The sequence below is a fragment of the Cavia porcellus genome, unplaced genomic scaffold (genome assembly GCF_034190915.1).
Source record: "Cavia porcellus strain 051 isolate PalLab524CR breed Dunkin Hartley unplaced genomic scaffold, mCavPor4.1 scaffold_23, whole genome shotgun sequence".
NCBI classification, from domain to species: Eukaryota; Metazoa; Chordata; class Mammalia; order Rodentia; family Caviidae; genus Cavia; species Cavia porcellus.
Window position 1 is genome coordinate 60,116,490 of NW_026947506.1, and position 16,973 is coordinate 60,133,462.

Genomic DNA, 16,973 nt, shown 5'->3' on the forward strand with positions numbered 1-16,973 from the left:
TCTTTTTCAAAGGAAGCTTAGCCTCCTCAGGGGCCACTTCTGTCTCCACTCTACTTGCAACCTGCAAGCACAGAAATTTCCTTGTTCTGAGCCTTGCTGGCTGTCTTAAATCCTCCTGAGTCTTTTCACGGCATGTGCCAATCAATGCTCCTCCTAGTGTGGAGCATCCTGACTTACAAAGATAGGTCATGAGTATTCAGGTTCTGTACTTCTCCAAGTCTCTCTGATATTTTGGCAGAGTCCAAAACAGAGAGATCATCATGCTGTGTTTCTGTCCGTGGAAACTGAGTCTGACTGGGCTTCTTAACTGCCACTTCCTGTCTTTTGTAGTCAGTTTGCAAGAAAAACAACGCAGGCCACATAATTTATAGAACTGTCTTATAATATTCACCCTGAGTCAACTGCAACAGAGTACAGGAGATCTGTTCACACACTAGCAACCCAGAGAACAGAGCTGAGGGCCTAAATGTGCAGGTGCCTTGGGGACCTGATGCACACTTTCAGATATGGTACTGGAAACTGTGTGTCGAGAGAAAGGTACACGTGTGTTGAGTTGCAAGGGAGTCCACAGCATGGCCACTGCCACTGAGGTTCCACGGATGTGTGCAGTTGATTTCTGGCCTAGAGCTAGAGGTTCCTGGTAAGTCCTACAGCTGTCAAAATTTTGCCCACCCACCGAGGGCAGGAGCAGACTGAGGGGACAGAGAGCAGTCAGCTTGGCCTTGTTCCAGTGGATCCTTGGCTCTTTTCAGCCTGTGCAACTCTTGTCACTCTGTCCTTGGCCTATCACTAAGGTGACAGTGCCAGTACCTGGGGTGGCCCTGCAGGCTGCCATGGGCAGAGAGAGAGAAAGGATAATAGACTCTCCAAAAAGCCAACCCCATAGTTGTTTGAAGGAGCTGCTTGCTATGGAGACAAAACAAATGTGAGGCTGAAGAGTAAGGGTCCTCGAGCCACTGGGGTGGAGGTCTGGGGGGATCGGGGCAGAGGAGAGTCACTGGTGGAAGTACAGGGAGCACCAGACAGGGGCCTGGTAGGGGCAGTGCTGCTGTCCTGTGGTCTGAGCAGCTGTCTAGGGGAGGCTGGTGGTAGGCGGGCAGCACACTGTGGGATGATTTGCTGGCCAGGGTGAGGACAAGGGAAGAGTAGCAGTCATGGCCTGACCTAGCCCAAGGTGGCTGGCCTGAGACCGGGACCATGTCATAGTATGAACACTTTGGAGCAGGTGCCAGCAGAGACAGACTCAAATGTAAGCAACCTAGGAGAGAGGACAGAATAGAGTGGGGGACAGCAGTGGTCAGCAGCGAGCAGCCCAATGTGGGGATCTGCAAAGCAGGAACAACAGCCTGCCCTGCCCACTTAAAAACAGAGGACAGCCAGCGATTTGGCTCAGTGGCATAAGCACCTGCCTGGCATGTGCTAGTTTATGTGTTCGATCCCCGTACCAGAAAAATGAGGACAGTCAGAAGCTTGAATCAGAGCCTATAGGCCTGACCTCAGCTCTCACCAGGTCTCAAGTCACTATAGTTTGGAACATCACTGAGTGAAGGACTGGCCATGAGGACTGCAGGGAAGAGCATAGCCATGGCCCGTGCCCTCCACCCTCCAGGTAGACAGTAGCAGGAGGTGGAGGATGCCTTGCAGCCCAGGAAAGCACAGAGGGCGGGGGTTGCAACTTTAGGGAGGGTGGTCAGTGGGACACCTCACAGGGAGGGGCCAATGGCAGCAGCATCTGCTCACCTGGGCCTGGTCCCTGAGGCAGGAGCAGCCACCGGCTGTGGCCCGATGTGACCTGGATGCATCTTCCTGCCTCATGCCTTCCTCTGAGTGCAGTTCTACTTTTTAATTTTTTTAAAACAGATTAAGAAAAAAGAGGACATAACAAAGCAGATCAGAACCAAACAATGTAAGCAACACAGTATTTCACAAGCCACCCATAATTAACAGTATGTACCATAATGTCTCTTTTCTTGAAATAGTTGAGTGTAACTTCATATACAATAGTATCAAACATAACAAAATATTATAGAACTATTCAAGAGAAAGTACTACAAGGCATTCAGAATCAAATAACAGAATGAACAATGGCTATACTATGTTATCTCATTTTCATAGAAGCAGGGCTGGTGCTCACAGAGACTCAGGTTCTTGGCAGACAATGGAGCACCAGTGACAGCCTGCAGGACAGAGCCAGAGCAGGCGTGGGGTGGTGCTTGCCACGAAGTCCCAGCCAGGGTCTCGGAAGGCAGGGCCTCTCTACCTCCACACAAATGTCCCAGCTTTCCCTTTTCCCCCCAAATTAACTACAAGATATGATCTTTATAATTTTTTAGTGTATTACAGTAAAAACACGCCCTAGGAACCCCCTTGAAATCTTACCCCCGTGTTTTAAACCCTCTCATCCTGTTGTCCTTGCCGCTGGTCACCGCAGCTCTGGGAGGCTCCTTCCCCAGGGTCTCTAGCTGAGCTCCCCTGGCTGCCTTCATGTCCTCAGTCAATTCAAGCCACTTCCCTTCCACTGTCATTTTGACTTTGGGGAGGAGCCAGGAGTCTCACAGTGCCAGATCCACTGAAAGAGGGGGATGAGGACAGTGTCATGATTCTAGGAGTTGCCTTTCTGCTGGATGGCACTGGGCGGCAGCGGTCACCACCGTTTATCCCCTGTCACAAGGACATTCGGGAAAGAGGACTCCAGAGCTGCTTCCCAAAGTGACAGGAGCCATGGGATGTGGGATCTTCAAGGGGGAGGGGGTCTCAGAGCAATGTGTCTTTTATTATCACAACATTTCTGGCTTAGGGTTTTTGCAATTCCTTGGTTTTCAAATTTCTAGTTTTCCTACAGGAATAGACTGTGGGCATGATTGCCACATAAACAAGACAAGTGTGTCCCGCTCCAGAAAAAAAGAGCCTGGACACTCTGAGAAGAACCAGAGCTGCCCAGAAGGCAGGGTGGGGATGGGAACAGTGCTGGAAGTGAGGGTAGGGAGGTGACCAGAGGCCAGTGTCCTCTGTGGGGACGGGGGAGAAGCAGACAGGGCTTCAGGGACACAAGAGGCCAGCCGGTAGGAGGGCCTTGTGAGAATCTGATAGGCAGAGACTAGTGACCTGGTGGGGTCTGGATATAAATGACAAATTGGGAGAGTCTCATGATCACTGTGAAGTCATAAAGCACAGGGAAGCAGTGGGTGCCTAAAGTAGACAAAACCACAGAATGATAAAACGGACCCTCTGCGGTGGCCATGGAGACCACTCTTCTAACATGTGGTGCATGTGATACACTCTGCAAAGGAGAGGTAACATGCAAAGTGTTTTAAGGAAAAATCTCTTTGATACTATAGAAAGAAGAAACAACCTGAAATCTGCCAGAGGAGAGTCTGCAATACAGGTTTTAAAACATTCAACTATTAAGGGATATCACACAGCCAATTATGTTTGAAAGGCACTCGGAATTCTACTCCGAATTCAATCAGCTGGTGGGAATCTGCAAATTCTACAGTGATTATGGCCAAATTCAGAAGAGCGCTGGAATTGGTATTCAAAATTGTACTCTACTTAACAGCATAAAAGGGTCACACAAAGAAGGGCCTCGTGGAGAAAATGAATGAAAAGAAATTATGTAAGAGGCTCACCATAAAAGATTAGTAATGATTTATAATCTTTATAAATCTTTGTATTAGTAAAGATTTATAATCTTTATAATAGGTTCCGTGGCAGGATCTTCATTAATTTGTGCATAAAGAATGCTTCTCTTCATCAGAAGTTAGAAAGTGCAGGTCAGGGGGTTCAGCTCATGGAGAGGGTGATATATTATAGTACATTGTGCATGAGCCTGCAGATCTCTTCCTGACGGATTTCAGATGTATCATCTGAGGATATTTCAGACATCTTTGCAAAGCTCCCCTCAATCCCATTTTCAGGCTTGTATGTGTGGGGACCAGAGCATGCACATGAGGCACACAACACATCTCTACCTCCACTACGCCCCTGCCAGCACTGACTCACCTCTGCCTGACGAAGGCAAGAACACAGTCTCAGAAGGAACTGGGTCTCACAAGGAGCATCGCTACACGGGGCTAAATTTCCTCACCTTCCTGCTCCTCAAACTAATGGCACTGGGTCATGGAAAGAAATTACTTCATGGTATCAACCAGGTTCACCTTAGGTGCTACAATGCAACAGGAAATTGAGCAATTTCAAAGTGGAAAATACACTGGGATGACTCAGTCATTGGAAAGATCATCCTGCAGGTCAGCACCTTATGCTCTGAAATTCTCCTTGCTATTATCAGTGATTCACACCAAACAAAAATCTAACAAATAAACAAAGAAGAAACAGAAAATCTTATCAGAACCATGACAATGCCAACCTCCAGGGTGGACTTGTCCTGCCCTGACTTGTTCAAAGATGAGCCCTTCAGGACATACCCCGACCAATGCAGAAGGTCCCTGTGCAGCAGCACCCTCAGCAGGAGGAGGACCGTGCCCTGCGAGGCCAATCCCACAAAGATCCAGCCCAGGAACTGCATCTCAAAGGGGCTCACATAGGAATCAACGCCAAAGCTGTGGGTCAGGTCATATTTGATTTGATTATAGCACAGTTCTATCAGCCCTTGGCCAAGGCAGAACTGGAGGAAAATCGTGAAGACCCACTTCAGGGTGTCATAGATGTTCTGCAAATTCTGCAGAGAAGAAAGAAAAAAAATCAAATCTATTTCCTGTCAACAACAAATACAGGTGACCTCTCTGCCTCCTTGCTAGAGCCACGTTCTAGGTCTTCCAGGCCCAGTTACTCAGTGACCCCCCTCAGACAGCCGTCCAGCTGGAGAGTGTTATTCCTGAGACTGAGAAGCTAATGGCATTGCCCTCGCTAGGTTTTACTTCCTGGGACCCGTCACTCCTTTCTTCCTTTCTGCCCTTCTGGAATGGGAGTGTGTGTGCTATGGATGCCCTATCTTTGTATTTGGAAGCACACAGGCCCACAGCTGGGGACAAACTGGCCTCAGGATGCACCTCTGAGTGTCACTCCCAGAGGCCAAATGACAGGGACAGAACATTCGCATTCTCAGGGGACTCTTATTTGAAAGCTGCTGTCCCGAGGTGACAGTCCTGGGAGGTGGGCCATCTGAGAGGTTGTTAGGGTAGATGAAGTCGTAGTGGTGGAGCCCATGATGAAATTCCTGCACTTAGGAGACGAGGAAGAGACCCAAGCTCTCTCTATGTCCCCACTGTGCGAGGACACAGTGACAGAGCCGCCATCTGCAAGCTCCTAAGGAGACTTGGGAAGACTCACATCTAACACCACCATGGTCTTGGACTCCTCCACCTCCCAAGCTGTAGAAATACGTATCTTTTCCTTATGCCTCACCTCATGAGGCTTTTGTGGTTTGTTTTGTTTCACCATCCTGAGCAAACTAAGACATCAGTGCTCATAAGTGACGTGACTGAGACGTAAGCAGGTCACACTGGGCACTGGGACTGTGAGCTACTCCACAGCACGCACACCTGATTCATTCTCCTTTAGCACACAACAGACAGTAAATATATATAGTGCTTGCCCCTAAGCACGGAAATGCACGGTGTCACAGAACCAACCATCAGCAGCAGGGGAACACAAAGAGAATTCTAGAAAAAGTAAAAATGTAGGATACACTGTAGAGTTGCACTCAACTTTTAAATTGGATCCATCTAAAAATTCAATGACTCCTGTAACCTCTATGACTGTCCCTACCTCCTGACACGCATGCCTCTTACCTTCTGAGACTGATTACAAGGGTCAGCAGTTGTCCACTAAACATTTTTGACAAATCACTGGGTGTCACCAGCTCTGCTCCCTTAACTGCATTTCAGTGTTTCAATAAATATACACGGCTCCCAAAGGTGAGCCCAAGTACCAGCGAGGAAACATGGTCAGTGACAGATGTGTGCCCAATATGTGCATGCCAGCCCGGCAGGAAGGGGCTTGTTTCTCACCTTGGGGTCACAGCACAGTCTTTCTGGCAAGAAATACGGCCTGGGGAGAAAACCTGCCCAAATGCTAGTCCACTGAGCTGATCTTTACCCTCAGACAGCTGCTTTAAAGCACGTAACCCAGAAAGGGCACATTAACTAGCACTACCAAGCCAGCCCTGGCAATACAACCAAAAATCGAGACTTGCATTATTTCACAGTCTTTTGCTCTTTGCAGTCAAACCATGTAACTGTTCCTAACATATAACCATATTTTATGAGGCAGCAAAAATCACCATCCCGTGTATTTAGAGCGCAGAACAGTGTCACACCAGGAACATTAAACCCCCAACCTACAGGATTGTCAATTTTTTTATTTCATACTACACAGAGTATGCTTTTCCTTATGATACAGACTTACAACACGGCTCAGTCAGGAAATGTGGTTGGGGGCAGCAGAAGATGCAGTAGTAACCTTTAGACTATTTATTGATCTAAGATCATTTATTGTCTAATATATAAATAAACCGAGAAAGTATAAAAGCTTCACTTAATCCTTTCTCAGTTTTTTTTTTCAGTGCAACTAGTTATAAATTTCAATCAGTCCTAGGAGATTCATGAATTCCATTTTTTGTGAACCTATATTCCTGCATTGATGAATGACCCACAATAAAGGAGCTCCTATTATTAGTGATAATGGAGGAGCTGCACAACTCTGCGGCTCTCAGCAGGAATTGTAATTAAGGCGGTGACATAGGAAGAGGGACGGCTTTGTCCCTCATCTTCAGGGTCCTGCGATGGTCCCCAGGCAAGGGTGGAGACAAGTGCCTGCAGGACCGAGTTAGTAAGGAAACCACCCACACAGGTAAGGCAGCTGCACCGTTCAGCTGACCCCCGAGGTTTCGTATACATCAGCTGTCCTGGGTCTGATCCCGGGTCACCATGATTCCTGGCGTCTCTGAGGGCCCTATACTATCAGATGGTGAAGGAGATGGAGGGAACCATGGGTGCTTCCGGGATTTTAATATTCTCCTGGAGCTAAAGTCAGTGAGTTGTTCTGCGAGCTTACTATTTAAAGGCCAGACATACGGATACAGACGTACAGACAAACCAGATCTGTAAAAGTCATTGATAGAGATCAGCCCCTCATTGACCTGCATAATAGGTATTTACATACTTCACTGCTTTACCAAACAAGAGGCACCATAATATTCCCTATCCACTAAGTCTACAAGGCCTCTGAAATCATCGTTAGGGGTGAAGCCACCTGGATTAGGGAGGGACCAGTCCTTGCCTTGTTGGCAATGGGCCCAGCACTGAGGGCCTCCCCAGGAACACTGTACCTCCCAGGTATGTTCTCAGCTTTGTGTCAGACACCTGGACCCTGTGGGTCCCCACATGTGCTCACAGCCAAATACCAAGGCACCCTGCCCCTCCCCAAGCTGGGCTCTTGCTAGGGCAAGCAGAAACACTGAATGACACCCAGGGTTTGGAGGCAGATTTATGTAGCATCAGACAGGCATTGATTAGGAATCAGTTCATCAAAATGTCAGCCCTCGAAGGCCCAGGGAGGGCGGTCTGCATGCGTTGCAAAGGCGTGGGGGTCACAGAGGTAGAGTACTTGGCTGTCTCTGACCTGTTCTTATAATTTGCATCACAGTGACCACCTGTTTCTAGGAGCCAGAAGCTACTGGAACTACCACCTAGGCAACTGAAATATACTGCTGGGTTTGTGGGGAGAGTTTTGTGCAACATTCTCAGTAGAACACTGGCCCTCCCCCAGGTGTGCTCAAGTCAAACACCTGGCCACCCTGCCCCTGCCCCAGAGATGTTCTAGATCCTCCATCAGGCAAACACCTGGGTACCATGAGGAATCTGAACACAAACGGACTGCAGAGAAGAGACAGCAGGAACGGGAAGGGCCAAGGGGCGTGCAGACTCTAAAGTCTTCTCGCACAGCTGCCTAGTAGGTGTCCAGGCTGGCTGCAAGCAGGGGTCAAGAGGGAGGCACCAGTGGGGAGCTGATAGCTTGAGGGGGCCCGGGATCTGCAGGGAGCACCCAGCCTGACCTCCACGCCTAGTGGGGCAGCTCCTAAGTGACCAGTCAAGTGAACAGAGGCACTGGCTCACAGGGAAAATGCTGCCCGGCCACATACCCTACACTTAGGACAGCCCTTTGCTCCAACATGTGAGAAGCAGTAAAATAAAATTAGGTCTAGAAGAGTACAGGATCTTCAGGTTGTCCTCCGGACTGAGCTTGCAGTCATTGACCATGACCCGTCCTGCCTTCCAATGCCCGACAAGATGCAGCACTTTGAAGGTACATTTTTCACTGCATTCTCTCTCTGGCCAGTCCTCCATAAAGCTATCCCTGGGTAAGATGCCAGGGATGTGACTGTGAATGCCGTGGTGACACAGCCCTGGCTCAGGAACAACTCTGTGTCCTTCTGTCAACCATCACTGCACAGGAGCGTGGCCTCTGTGATGCTGCAGGTTTGTCAGTGAGAATTGCTTTCTCTTTCTGGAGTTTAATGACGGTGGAAACTGGCACATGGCCACTGATTTCCAGTTGCAAAAGCAGCAACACTTCCAAGGCCCCCAGTCCCTGTCCTTCATGCCCTTGGAGCAGGGCGGGGGATGCTATGGACAACTGACCTGGGCTTTGGAGATGATGGCCAGCAGCCGTGGCATGATGGTCATCAGCAGGGTGCAGATTCCAAAGATGAAGTTCAGGAAGACGTAGGAGATGAAGGCCATGTCAGCACTGGGGAAGACTCCAGACAGCAGATATATCCACAGGAGCGTTGCATATCTGAAAAGCACGGAGAAAAGCGGAGTCTTTGCTGTGACAGTTGTCTGGTGACTGAGCTTAGAGGCAGTTCTATTGGCCTGGTGATTCCTGCTCCTGCCTCTAGGGTCTTCCATGGATACAGCACTGCTCCGGGGCTTCTGTGGATGCCATGATGCAATTGGAAGCAGGGCCCCCTAGCTGCTTCCCAGGTCAAGCTCCTGCCCCTCACACCTCCTCTCCTCCCAAGGGGCACCACTCCCTGGGGCCTCTCAACAGCCCAAGCTCCATCCCTATAAGTTACAGTGAGAGCAGAAGGAAAGCAGCACAGAAAGCTGCAGAGCACTACCTTAAAATAAGCACAAAAACCAAAATGCAGAGCTGTGTGTTCAGTCTGCTGCATGTCAGGTCCTGGGTGGTTACCACTGCTGTATCCCTATTGCCCTCATGTGCCTGGATACCGCATGTCTGCCTGATGAAGCAAACCAGCACCTCAGTGGAGCTTGCACAGCTCTCCCCAAGGGCGGTTGAGCATGGGAGCCCTCCCTGTGGCCCCCACACCAAGCAGGAAGGACACAGCTGGGTACTCAGAGGACACTGGGACCTAACAAACCACCCAAGCTCTCCAGGAGGAAACCTCCTGCTTTCCTGTCTTCGCAGCCTACAGCCAGGCTTTATTCTGGCCAATTCCTCCTGCCACAGTAAAACGAGATCATCTCCATGCACACCACTAACAGAAGCTGGAATTTGGAATTGCTTTTCCCAGCACCAGTGGAGAAGTCTCCTATTCGTGTACGCTTCCAGGACCTGAACCCAGAGCCTATGTTCTGACCTCATCCCCAGCCCTTTTATTTTCTATTTTGAGGTAAAACTCTCTAAGTTTCTAAGTCTGAGCACAGGCTTGGCTCAAACTTGCAGTCCTCCTGCCTCAGCCTCCCTCAGCCTTCTGGACTACAGGTGTGAACTGCCATGCCTAGCTAGAAGTCACCTATTTTAATAGAAGACAGGTAGCAGGAAATGGTGAGATGAATTTTATGGAAAGCCAAAGACCATCAGGGGTGGGGAGAGATATGAAGGAGAAAAAGAGAAGGGAAACTAAAGGGTCAACACGTGGTGTTGTATATGCCTCAATTTACCATGATGTGTTTAGTATGTGTCACAGACATGAATGCACAGTTTGTTAAATAAAATACAAAACGAAAAATCACAGCGGCTCCCATCAGAGCCATCTAGCAGGCATGCTTACAGAACTCTCTGCGCTCTCCAGGTATAGGGTCACTGTTTCCTTCCAGTGATGAATTGTTTAACCTGCAACACTTCAGTGCCTCCTAAATGCCTGAGGTTGTTTTAATATGCTAACTAGCTCTGAAAATTATTAAGTTTCAAACGTTGTCAGAGGTGCCAGGGCCCTGGATAGTCATCATTTTCTCATGCTTCCCTTTGCATACGAAATCCAAGAGTGGAACGCAGGGCGAGGTGAACAGACACAGCTCTCCTGCTGTGGAAAACATACGGGACACCACACATAAAATCATGGGGTCTCAGAAGCTTCTCTCATGCTGTGATTGCTGGGGCACGAGGAAAACCATTTCAGAGCCTATAATGGAGACAGGCCCTTGAAAGTCACTATTACTAAACAGGATCTGTGCAAAATCATTAGATCAAAGTAACGAACTGAGTGCCAAGTCACAGCTGCTGGACGTTTAAGCTGTCAATACCTAAGTGGAAAATGAAGCACAGAGAAGACCCACAGCCCACCAGGCTCACACACACAGCACTCCACTCTCTGCCTTCCCTTTGCAGGCAAAAAGCAGGGGCTGCCCTGTGTCACGGGGCTTCCTTGAGAAGCAAGTGAAACCTCAGCAATTGTGCAAGTGAAATGCAAGCCGTGGTGCAGGCTGCTGACCGATCTGTAAAATTAACTGGTTAGTTGATTGCAGAGCTGAGCACTGAACTCAAGACCTTAGCCTGAGCTGATCACCACCCTTCTTGGCTCTTATTTTGAGATATGGTCTTGCTAGTGGCTAAACTCCCCAAATTGAGATTAAACTTGGAATCCTCCTGCTTCAGCCTCCCAGACTGCTGAGACTACAACCCCTTGGCACCGGGGTCCACCCTGAGGACCAATCAGGGGGCTGGCTTTAATCACTATACAACTCTCTGGGGATGGAACAAAAAAGTTCTCTAGCAACACTGCCGACTCAAACTCTGTGTCCTGGAATGACACGTAACAAACTGCTTTTCTCTCCCACCACACAGAATTTATAACAGTCCACTAATGCAGCCAATTTGGTCCTCCACAGAGAAGACGGGGTCTGCCTTTGTTCTTTGTAAAATATGGTACCCAGTGGCTCTCTCTTGTCCACCTGGTGACACCAGGGCTGGGGTCACTTGGGGTGCAGCAACTCACAGTGTCTGATGTGGTTGACGGTGGACAAAGCACAGGGGACTGTGCCCTCCATTGATGGGCACCTGAGGGCCCAGCAGGGGCCAGCACAGATGCTCCACTCCTGCCCGCAGGCTGAAGGCCCCAAACTGTCCAGTACCTCCCTGCTGTCCAGCACCTCCCTGATGCAGGGGTCTGCTCAGAATCAGCATTTTGTCACCCTTTACCTAACATTCCCATCCTGGGTCATACCCTGTAAAATACCTAACAAGCAGATCAAAGCATCCTCTGAGGAAAAAGCATCCTCAAAGGAAGACACAGGCCTCAGTGAGGCCCTGGAGGCTGCTGTCACGGCATTGGTGACAGTCTCAGTGTGGCTTCCGACCAGCCCAGATTCTACCTCAAAACTTTTTAACTACATTTGCATGAGTTACCTTTCAAATGCGTGGTAGAAATGAACATATTAGTGAAGCCAGCCCCCATCTTTTTCTGGTTTTGAGGAAAGAAATATTAAGTTGACTTACAGAGCATAATCTATTGTCTGGTGAAGCCAACCATGGCTCCTACTGCCATGGTTTTATTAAAATATGGTGTAGAGTTTTCATGGTTTCAGAATCTGGTGGGGATGGGTACACTGTTCACAAGTATTCTGCATTCCTGTGCCCCTTTTCCTGCAGTGTGTGAATTTCCCAAGACACCAAATAAAGCACAGTGACCTCATCTTCACAACAGGTCAGCACTAAACACACACCAGGCTCCTCCCGAAGGCTCCGATTTTTCAGACAAGCAGGACCAACTTTCCTTCCCGACACTGCTAGGTGTTAGTTTCTTCATTTGATTCAAACACTGTCTATGCCTCCCTTTACAGTCTAAATACCAAGTTATCCTTGACAGCGAACACACTACTGGGCATTTCTGTTATCTTCTCTGAGCATCCACCCATGTATCCCTTCCATGTTCCCTCCGGTTCCAGCTCATTAAAGGGCCCTGCTCAGTGCCCGTCTCATCTCACTTCCCGTCCTGGAACTTCTTCTGGTTCCTGGGACCTGCAGGTCCTGTGGACACAGGGAGAGGAAGCCAGCTCCTCATGGTCACCTATGGAAAGGCTGGCCTTCCCTCCGCTCAGGGTGACCATCACGCTTCCAGCTAAGCCCATGGCTGTTCCAATGACAAAGTAACGAACTCTTAAATCCAGTGACTCCATGGTCTCTGTTCACCCTCTGACCGCCTCTGGACTCTTTCCTCAGACCAGCCCTGACTACAGTCTCGGTCTGGGTTACCTTCGACACTTTCTCTATCCTTGTCACTCAGAATCCTCAGGAGGAAGTGTGTGACCTGTCGGCCTGCAATAGCACAGCAATGCATCGTGATCCTCCTGAAATCCTTTGGAAAATGCAGTTACGTACACAGCGAGGATTCCCAGGGGGATGCAAATTCTTAAAGGGCTTTGCCATCGAGTCACGGTTCATGAAGATGTCTAAAATCTTGTTATTTAGGTTTCCAACCATTTGAAGTCAAGGTTTTATCACAGTTTGTGAAGTTTCCTTCCCACATTTTAATAGTATCTTTAGAGAGCCGTCTGTTCTCCACACACTGCGAGGAGACAGAGCATTGACATCGGCCTGGAGACCTGGGCATTCACCAGCACAGACCTTTACATAAGGGCTTGTCAGCTTTTAAGACAGTATATAAGTATGGGTATGTGTACTGTGTGTTTTTTACAGCTGAGGACATGCTATGTACTACGGAGTAAAAGAATTCTAAAATAACAATTATAAAATTAAATTTACCAGACTGTTAAGTCACTTCCACTAAATTTGTATCAATGACCTAACTGAATCTTTACAGCAACAGAAACTGTCTATAGAGAAGAACCCGAGGCTGAGAGAGAGGAAATAACGTTTTCAAGGCCACACAGAAATATCGTCATAATCAGCAATATCACAACTAATCAAAATGGTACTTTTCCTGGGTTCCTACCTGCCTTTCCACCCATTCATCCTTCCATCCATCCATCTCAGTATAATGTGTATTTTAATTAAACCCCTGTAACCTAGTTAGATGCTTTGAATGATCCCAGGTCACTGGTAGAACACAAAATATGTAAATGTCATTTTAGCTGTCATTTTTGGTTGACAACTGGAGGTTTTATTTCACAATGAGGCTTGAGTCCTACTAAGTCAGTATAGTATGCTCTGTGCTCTGACAAAGTGGCCTCTGGAGACCTGAAGCCACCCACGTGAGACACACCCAGTCCCTAGGCTCAGCAGGCACAGCTCCGGGACTGCTAGCCAGGACCATGGAGAGACATAGATGAGAAACTAACTCCAGGACTCTCTGCATTAGGCATTTCTTCCCAGAGAATAATGTGACAGTGTCAGACCAAACTCCTAATCCTCCAGGAGAGAGAAAAGAGGCCAATGGCATGGCACACCCTTGAGGCTCTGTCCAGACACGGTTCCAGAGTTAACCACACTGCATGTTAGAGGCCACAGCTACAGCACAGTGACCAGGAACCACTTCCCCTTGCAGGCCTGCCAAGCAGCCCCCAGCCTCACTGTGACAGGGCCAGGGCCCAGCCTGCAAGGTCTCCTAATACTGTCGGCCTCCCTCCCCACCCCAGGGCCATACATCACCTCACTGGGGCTTGCTCCTCCCACCTCGATGGCAGGAGACATGTAACAGCCTGACAAGGGAGAGCATCACAGCATGATACCAGGTTCACAGCATCCCAAGGGCTTTCTCTTTCACAGCACAGACCGTCCTCCTGCAGGGTCCCCTCGAGGTGTACCCGCTGAACAGCACAGGCAGGAGCGCTGTGGCTGCCAGGTGCTCACGGAAGGTGAAGCCTGTGAGCTGGGAGGCGAGGATGATGGTGACACACAGGCAGACGGAAACCAAGTAAAAGAGCTGGGGAAACAAAACCAAGAGGTAGACAGTGGCGTCAGAGGAGGGTGGCACAGTGACCTTAGAGACTCACCCTGACGCCTTGCGCAGAGGACCTTAGCCAAGCTCCCACTGCACCCATGAGCAGTTCACTGCTGGACTCTGTCCTGGGTGAACTGCACACCCAGAATTCATGTGCTGAGCACCCAAACTTCAGGGTGATGCTGTGTTTGTAAACAAAGCTTTTCAAGAGTGATTACATTTAAATGGGGTCAATTAAAGTGGAACCTGGTACCCTATGATTGTGCCCTTAGAAGAAGAAGAAGAAATGAGGGCCAGGAACAAGGGCCCTTGGCTTTGATCCCAATGCTCTGGGAGACTGGGGCAGGAGGACTGCAAATTTGAGTTCAGACTACACAGCTTCATGACTTTTCAGACCCTGTCTCAAAATAAAACTCAAAAAGAGGACTGGGGAGTTGGGCATGCTAATGCATGACTGTTAATTCTATCACTCAGAAAGTTGAGGCAGGAGGATTATTGTGAATTTGAGGCCAGCTGGGGCTATATAATGAGCTCAAGGCCAGCCTAGACTACATAGAGACTAGACTAGACTAGACTAGACTCTAGACTACAGAGAGACCCTGTCTAACCACCCTCCCCACAAAGAAGGGAGGAAAGCTTAAAAATGTAGCTTAGAATGAGAAAGAAAAAGAAGAGGAAAGTGGGAGAGGAGGAAAGGGAAGGGGGGGAGGGAGAAGTAAGGAGGAGGGAATCAGGACCAGCCTATACTGTCCCTGCCTGCCCCCACCCTCTCCTGCAGCTGTTCCCCACAGGCCAGCAGCCCAGGACCCACCACCAGACATCGTTTGTCATGCTTTGTGTCTGGATGTCCCCAAAGCCTCATGCAGCATGGGGGCAGGTTTCTAGGGTCTGTGGCTGATCCATGGTCCAATGCTGGGATTACGAGTATGAGTGCCTCACTCCCCTGGGGTAGGGAGCCTGCACATGATATAAGGAGGGGAAGAGGCTTGCTCTCTGACCCCCTCCTTTTGCTCTTGTTTTTTTTTTTTTTTCTGCCTTCTGCTTCCTTGAACTGTTGCCTCTGTACCCTGCCATTCTGCCTTGGAGCCAGCTGAGCATGGACTGAAACCTCCACAAACCATAGGCTAAATAAACCTTTTCTTCCTTCATTTTGGGCCTCAAGTATTTTGTCCCAGCAATGAGAGAAAAGTAACTAAGATACCAATAAATGCCAGATGTGGGGAGCAAAGTGGCTTGAGGCCATGTGTGGCTCTGGGAACAAGCTGACCAGAGGCTGATGGTGGCACTGGAGTCCTGGCTCCCTCTCCCACTTCCGAGCATCCATGGCAGGGTGAGGGCTGGGACCAGCACCTTTTGGTCTCTTCCAAGATTCACAGACCTGGATGGTGACGGAAGCGGTGCTGGGGACCACCCAGCCCTGAGTAAAGACCCAAGAAGGACACACACTGGGAATCGCCCCTGTTGGCAGCTCTCACATGACAGGCTTGGATTCAGTTCAAAATGGGCAGCCAAACTCCTGAAGTATTGGGGTCACTTAGGTGTGACCTGTGCAAAATATCTACTTTTTAAAAAGTCTAGTCTACATGATGGAATGCAAGTAAATCAGCTAAATCTTAAGCCAGCACAAACATTACAGGAGAGCAACAGGTTAAATGCCAGGTTCCATGCAGGATTCGAGGCAGCTGGTGCAGAACTCGGCCAGAAGAGTCAGCAGAAAGCCTGGCCTGCTGCCTTCGCGGACCAGGCCTGTCCCGGATCCTCGGGAAACCCTACTGCTGAAGGCGGGAGGTGCGTGTACCAGGACCCTACAGCAGCTCAGCACTGCTTGGAAACTGTTTACCAGGGAAGAGCACGGAGCACTGTCCGTTGAGGTAGATGCACTTTTGATGCAACCTAAGCATCTGAAGCTCTAGGGAAACACAAGGAGGGCTCTGTCCTTGTCCTCTCTGACCCTGTGGAGGTGGTGCAGAGAGTCCCAGGGGAAATGCTGGCAGCCACCTCACACAGGGAACAGAGCTGCCTCTCCGTGGGGCAAAGGATAGATGCTGCCTAATTCTTTGTCATCTCTCTACCTCCTCTTTCAAAGGACCACATGGATGGTGCTGATTTACAGAGCTCCCCAGTGACAAACTTTGCATCCCGGGTAGAGGTCCGATTTCCCAGATTTGCAGCCAGAGGTCCCTGATCCTTCCCGACTAAAGTCAACCTGACAGTCTGCTGGGCATCGCTGAAGGTGGCTTGGCCTGAACGCTATTCCTGATACCATGAGCCCTTCTCCGTGGATGTCCCCGGGCGGTCCACACCCCTCAGGCCCAGCCCTGCCTCACACAGGGGTCCTACCATATCATAGAGAAAGTGAGTGACCCAGTACATCCCATAGCCAAGACCACTTATATGCTGCAACCTCTTGGCTCCAGTCACCCTGTCCCTCACCACATGGCTCCCAATGGACACAGACAGGATGGAGAATCCCAGCATGATGCACAGGGCCATGCCACGCTGCAGGATGCTCTTCAGGCCGCAGGAGAAGCACAGCATCTCATCAGGTGGAACAGGAGGACCCAGAACCCTCTCCACTGTGACAGCCAGGGCTGCTGACCTGGAGCCCTGGAAAACTCGGGAGACCTGGATCTTTGTTCAGAGTTTGGGGCCGACATCGCCGAGCAGGGCTACATCTCCCTATCTGAGTCCACCCTGGCAGTGTAGCTCAATGCCTAGCTAACAGGACAGCCATTCCCGCAGCAGGAACAGCGACACACCACAGACTCTGCCCAGGACAGGGAGAACTGGTCATGGCAACCCCTGCCAGCGAGGGCACTGGTGATAGATCCAGCTGCTCTGGCCCTGTGCCAGCCATGGTGACTCTATAAATGACTGCAGCCAGGCTGCTGTCACACACACACCCGCTCTCCTGCCAGGGCTTTAA

At 49.6% G+C, this 16,973-nt stretch overlaps 1 protein-coding gene across 3 annotated transcripts in view; it reads right to left on the reverse strand.

Annotated features, from left to right (window-relative positions):
* Positions 1–16,973, reverse strand: part of LOC101788978 (ubiquitin carboxyl-terminal hydrolase 42-like) — a 94,833-nt gene that overhangs the window by 60,159 nt on the left and 17,701 nt on the right. For all 3 annotated transcript variants that reach the window (XM_063234485.1, XM_063234484.1, XM_063234483.1), the window contains exon 2: positions 8,601–8,757. The gene's annotated coding sequence lies outside the window, so the exon portion shown is untranslated. The remainder of the gene's footprint in view (positions 1–8,600; positions 8,758–16,973) is intronic.